The 6,730-nt window shown below is 43.3% G+C and overlaps 1 non-coding gene across 1 annotated transcript; it reads right to left on the bottom strand.

Annotated features, from left to right (window-relative positions):
* Nucleotides 1-2,445: 2,445 nt before the first annotated feature.
* On the bottom strand, nucleotides 2,446-2,519 carry trnad-guc (transfer RNA aspartic acid (anticodon GUC)). The gene has a single exon. It is a non-coding gene; the product is annotated as a tRNA-Asp (tRNA).
* Nucleotides 2,520-6,730: the final 4,211 nt, after the last annotated feature.

Below are 6,730 nucleotides of genomic sequence, written 5' to 3'. Positions count from 1 at the left end.
GTATTAATTTGCATTATGTATCAGATACTGCTTTTTGCTATATGTTATCCTTATGTTGTTTGTTATGGAGTGTACCTAAAGGATTCCCACCCCAACACTTTTTGGTCTTTATGCCGCACCTATGCTGGACAAGTACGACAGGGCCCCGGTTGGATATGTGCCCAGATTCCCCACCATGGAGGTGAATCAAGCACCTATCAGGCAAAACCCCTGACTGACGAAGAAATAATGGATCTCACAAACTTCCATATCCAGTCAGATGATGCAGAACCCAATATGTTTAGAGGCTGTTTCCATCGTCTCCACCTGCTAATGGGTGGAACTACACAAATCATGGGATAAAAATCAGGCCCCCTCCGGAACCGATAAAGGCCACCTGTTGGTTTTCGACCCTTGCAACCGGTACCTATAACCTGGGAAACAATAGTTGTCAAAACACCATATTTACCAGCCCTGGTAGTTATGATCCTCAAAATCCTCTAAACGGTACTTACTGGGTTTGTGGAGAATAAACATATCCCTGGCTGCCTGGGATGCCGCAATTATCTTCCTTTTTTAATCAAGATGCCGATAATTAGGGCAAAGGCGCTACCACTCCCACCTGGACGGGTTCCTGCTACATGGCATATTTGAATCCGTACCTCCGTGATTTAAGTAGAGTAGATATTAACCCTCATGTGCGTCTGCATCGCCGTGACATCTCGGAGGCCAAGCGATTATGGATCATTGTCTTTCCCTCATATGGGACTGCTCGTAATTCCCGAGAGGTTATTAACCTGACAGCTGCACTTGAAAAGTTTGCTAATTCAACAACTGATGCTTTGATTGAGACACAGGAACAGGTTTCAGCCATCACTACTGAAATGGTAGCTCTACGCCTGACAGCTCTGCAAAATAGAATGGCCCTTGATTTCCTACTAGCTGAGAAGGGTGGCACTTGTGCCATGATAGGTTCAGAATGCTGCACTTATGTGCCTGATGTTTCTGAGAATATTACGAACCTGGGACAGCATGTTATGGATAAAGTGCAAGAAATAAAGAAAGCTGGGGAAAGATTGAGCAATTTTTATAACAAGGATTCCTGGTGGGCTAATAACGTTGTGGTTCTCCGGTTGGGGAAGTTGGCTGCTGTATGTTTTAATTGGGTTAGTTTTAATAGGTGTTATAGGGTGTTGTGCATGTGCTACTTTGAGGTTTCGCTGTGCCCAATGTGTTAATGGAGCTATGAATAGAGTCACCACTGGATTAGGAGGAGCTCCAATCGTTCATCAATCGATACGCACTGGCCCCAGTGAAACCCACTGGTGGGGAGAAAAAGTTTACCCTGCCAGGGATCGGCCTTTTCCTTATAGATATGAGCCCCCTTATGATGATGAAGATACTATTCCTCATTGGTATTAATCTGAAAGATTAACCAGGAGGGATTGTGGAACAATAAGATACATCTACAGGACAACTAAGGGTTAAACGGTTAAAACCATAGTGGAATACTACAGCACAGCTCCCTCTTTTGTTCTAGCAGGCACACCTGCAGCTGCCAGCTAATTGAGCAGGAAAGGAGAAAAGGAGCATCATAAATAAGCTTCCTAGACTCCTTGAGGCAAGGCTAGGATGTCTGCCCCCAACACAAAGAGACAGGATCAAGCAATGGTCATCTGTTCTCTCGAGTGTCCACCCCCGAGCACTTAAGATAAGGTCAAGCATGGTTATCCATTCTCTGTCTCACTTTTTATCACCAGATGGACTCCCTCCAATATCCTGTGTAGGCAAAAACTAGAATAGGCTAATTTTGTGTTGCATGCCAAAGATAACGATTCTCAAAGTAATTGATTATTGAAGGTTAGGCAGTTTTATCACCTTCATGCTCTTTGATATGTACGACTTTTACTATAACTATGTGTGTACTCTGATGCTTCCTCAGAGTGTCAGCTAGCTCCATTGTATGCTACTGGGCTCTCCGTGATATCACGATTTAATAAAGACTTCCGAGACAAACCTCCTGGGTCTGAGTGTTCACTCCGATGTCCGCGACAGTCGTCGTCAGTTAGCTCTGGATGCTCAACCGTGGTCGGGGTGTGAAGTTCGTCGGCCTCAGCGATTACCCCAAAATCTTTTGAAGCTTGTGCCGTTTTCGTCTCTAACGTTTGTTCTTTTAGTAAAGTGCCCTGGATACACATGGAGATCTGTTATTTTTGGATAACGTTTCGACGCTCACAAGGTGGAAGAAGACAGAATGATGGCGAAAAGGGCCGTTGATCACAGGTGATATTGAGAACCAGAACTGTCCAGAAAATTTGCTCATGGTGTATTTTTGCCATTCTGCCTTCTGTCCGATTTGCTGTGTAGATGCCCTTTCAGTCGATCACCTTGTGGAAATGAAAACCTGTTTGCGAATCAAAAGTTTATGCACGCGTTCCACCTCGTACTAATCAAACAAGGATTTGGCTCCCCGTCGGGGGATTAAACCCCGGTCTCCCGCGTGACAGGCGGGGGTACTCACCACTATACTAACGAGGGGAGGCCAGTTCTTGCTTTACAAGGGAGCCAGTGAGTTTCCAATTTGCCGTGGGATTTTCGTTTTGAAGAAATGGTTACACAGTTTGACTGCACAATGTGCAGATATTTACCTTCCATTGGTTTCAACGGGAGGCATCTACTTTCTTGACAATCGCTACATGGCCTCAGCTTTGCCCGTTGTACAGAAGCAAAGATGCTTCTTCCTCGGCTATTTCCCTCATTTTGTCACTCGCAAATTCTTGCAAAAAAATCGCAAGGAATTCAAGCTGGCCAACTGCTTCAGACGCCTATCTCCTGCAGCCAAACTCCCTGCTCTATCTCCATAATCCACACAAACCATGTCATAGTGTTGGATACAAAATATCTCATGTAACCGGTATAGGAAGACGTTTCTTTATTCATTTACGCTCAGCAACATAAGCAAACTTGTCAGTTGCAACATTTCCAAATCACGGGCTGTGGCTCTCTGGATTTTGAGTCCTTCTTGGTCCCTCTTCAGAGATAAAGGATTAGTGCAGCAGCAGGATCCATGTACGAAAGCGGCGCCAAGCAAAATGGATAAAAATAAGCTTGAATTCTCATGGTCAGCTTTCAGCACAGAAATAAAACAAGGCGCTCGATCGAAGGGTTAAAAATCAAGAATTTCTTGAAACCTGCAGTTGCAGAAGTGAGGACCAGCAGAGGGTGATGAGATCAGGAAAGCAGAGGCTACATGGGGAAAGCGTCTTTTGATGCAGTCGTTTCCGAAACAATTGGATACGATATCCACAAGGCTGTTTTCATTTCAGACTGAGTGTTAAATGCCAACAGAGGAGTGCAGAAATGCGGTGAGGATAGGCAACTTATTCAAACACGTCCGAACAAAGTTTACAAATGATCGTTTTTAAGAAGTGCCGCGCAGACTCGGAAAGTAAACTCTGTCTTTCTTCCCATAGCTGCTTTCAGGCCCGCTGAGTTTTTTCAACAATTTGGGTTTCCATGAAAATTGACCGGGTTTCTCGCCCAGCGGATATTTTCGAAATCTGGGCGTCACACCTGGGACAGAACCTCTTAGTTGGGAGGAACAAGCCATGCATGATTCGGGCTGCTGGCAAAGCTGAAATCGAATATTTACCTCACCTTTAAGCACAGCGTGTCCTGAAGAGTTTATTGAGCGGTTTTCAAAATCCAGGCTCATTGGGCAGTCAGAACTTTAGTTGAAGTAGGGCGAGTTACCAGGCGGCAAATATTTGATGCTTTGTTGAGAGAAACAGGAGATTCCTGGCGAAACTTTGTTTATACTCATGATGAGCTTGGCCTTTTGAGGCGACTGCATGCAAGGTTGTTATTTCCTTCGGCAGGAATTTTTATTTGCTGAAGGGAAGTGTTCTCATACCGTAAGTAATGTAAAAAATACAGGAATAACGTGAAAGAAGGGTAGAGTACGTAATGGAAATTTACCTGCCTTCAAATGTTCCTTCTTCACTGAGTTTGCCAATTTGATGCTCACCGAAACGCATTGCGTACATTTCAGTTGGCACTCTGACCATCTCACCCTTACTTCAGGTTTCAACAGCTTCGGGTACAGGCGACGTGGAGCTGTGATCCTGCCAGGAACCTGTTGTCGTCAGTTCGCCCTGGATGCTCAATCGTGGTCGGGATGTGAATTACGTTGACCTCAGCGGTTATCGTAAAGTCTGGTATGACATGTGCCGTTGTCTATTCTAAAGCATGTTTTTTTTTTAATTTAAAGTGGCCTGGTTAAACATTGGGATGCCTTATTTTGGGTATAATTTATGAGGTCTACAAAATGGAAGCCGGCAGCATAATGGATTGCAGGGCTGTTGCCCACAGGGGAATTTGATATCCTGATCTTTCCAGAAACTTTACTCATGATGTACATTTGCAAATCTGCCTTCTGGCCCAATTGATGAGGAGGTGCTCTTTAGGGCGATCATCATGCGGGAATGAAATCCGATTTGCTCATCAAAAGCGTGAGCACGTCTTCCGCAGCGCACAATTCAAACAAAGACTTTTCTCCTCGTCGGTGAATTGAACCCCAGTCTCCCGTGTGGAGGGTGGGGATACTCACCACTATACTAAGGAAAACAGGCCTGCCGCTGTATTCCACGGGAGTCAATGAGGCTACACTTTGCCGTTGGATTTCCATTTTCTAGCAACATTTCCCCAGTTTCCCTGCACAGATCTGAATCTGAGAACAATTGATAAGGATGTTACAACACTGGATTTGAATCTGAGAACAACAGAATGAAATGCTGCAACAATGTATTTGAATCTGAGAATAATCGATTTGCAAAAAAAGGATCTGAATCCGAGATCAATTGTTTCGAATTTTACCACAATGCTGTCGATCAGGGACACTAGAGTTGAATGTTCATCTCACCGTCTGGCTTATCTTACATTTTCAACCTTATTTCAGCAGGTGATTAGTCGATAACTAAGCCAAACGGATCCATTTCGGTCTAGTGCTTTAAAATATTTCTTAGTTATCGTGGCTATTGTTTGTGCCTCAGTAAGAAACTCTACTCAGTGTGTAATTGTATAAACGATGTTTGACGCTGTCACACTTGTAGCCATTTAATCTGCCCTGTTTTGTTTTTTTTCTGAATCTCTGCGTTCAGTTTTTAACTCGACAACCCATTCTTAACTTACTGATGACGTCGTTAGCTCACTCTCCTATCATTGCTTTGGCGCACTTCCTGTTTAACCATTATACCCAGACGCTATGCCTGAAATCCATGATTCGTTGCATAACCATACGTGATGCTCAAGATTGGGAAGATGCCGGACATTTTCCTCATTTCTAAGCAATAACGGTTCCTGAACCAATGTCTGGCCAATATCTGATGCTGAACCAGACAGGTCAGAAGCTCTGCCATCTACTTGACCCTGATTGACATGCGCCTCCACATCATCACACTCACCCAGTGTTTTTCATTCGGTCCCCAGCATTATATCAGAACATCTACTCCAGATCACCTGCTGCTCAAGGCCTTACTTGTCCTTTTTGGGAAATCCAGGCTCAACTTTTCTAATTATTTTCCTGGCAGCACCTAGTTACAAATCTGTATGATCAAAATTCATCTCAAACACTGCTGTCTATAACCGAACTCTCAAGAAAACTCAATCATCCATCCCCCTTGTGCTCAATGACCTCTTTCGCACTGGCAACAACTTCAAATGAAATTTTATATTGTTGTGATCAAATTCGTCCATGTCGTCACGATTACGAACATACGAACAAAGAAGATATGAGCAGACGTAAGCGATTTGGCCCATTGAGGTTCCTCCACCATTCAGATAGTTCATGGATAATCTGTTTGATCCGAGTTCCAAATTTCCAACAAACCCCATAAGTTTTGATTTATTTTTCTTTCAATAATATATTGACCTCCATCTTAACAATATTCAGTGATCGAGCCTCCACCGCCTTCTAATGCAGAGAGTTCCAAAGTAAGATAAACCTCCAGGAGAAACAAACAAAAAAAAACACAAACTCATAAACTCTGTCCTAAAAGGACAAACCATTTTTTAAAAATTAAATAAATGCCTCCTAATTCAGGGCTCACCCAAAACATGAAAGATGGTTTCCCACCGCCTTGTCAAAAGCTTTCAGGTTCGCATACATTTCAATTATTTCACCCCTCCACCCTGTAAAATGCTGTGCAGGCAAGTCCGATCTTCCTAACCTTTCCTCACAAAACATTCAATTCATTCCCGGTGACAACCTAATGAGCCTTCTCTGAAGCACCTCCAATCATTCAGATCCTTCCATAAAAATGGAAATCCAAAGTCTACACCATATTCCAGATTTCACCAATGATCTGTTTAAGTGAAGCATAACATCCTTACTTTTATGTTCAATTACCCTCATAAAAAAAATCATAGCATTCCCTTACCCTTCTGAATTACATGCTCTACCTGCATGGCCACTTTTTCCTACTCATGCACTTGACCAGCTTGATCCCTGTGCAGGTCGGAATTCTGCAGCCTTTCTCAGGTTAAGTATCACCCAGTTTTATTTTCATTGTCCCTACCAAAGTGAAAACTTCCCATTATCCCACATTACACTCTCTGTTATCGTTTCTGTTGTCTGCCAGCTAACCAATCTTCTCTCCATGCTAATAAGTTAACCCATAGGCCATGAGCATTTTCCATCTAAAATAAACTTTGATTCGGCATCTTATCAAATGTCTTTCGAGAATCCGAAATA

Source organism: Cetorhinus maximus, unplaced genomic scaffold (genome assembly GCF_964194155.1).
Source record: "Cetorhinus maximus unplaced genomic scaffold, sCetMax3.hap1.1 HAP1_SCAFFOLD_161, whole genome shotgun sequence".
Lineage (NCBI taxonomy): Eukaryota > Metazoa > Chordata > Chondrichthyes > Lamniformes > Cetorhinidae > Cetorhinus > Cetorhinus maximus.
The sequence above is the reverse complement of the archived record's forward strand: the minus strand, read 5'-3'. Positions and strand labels throughout refer to the sequence as shown.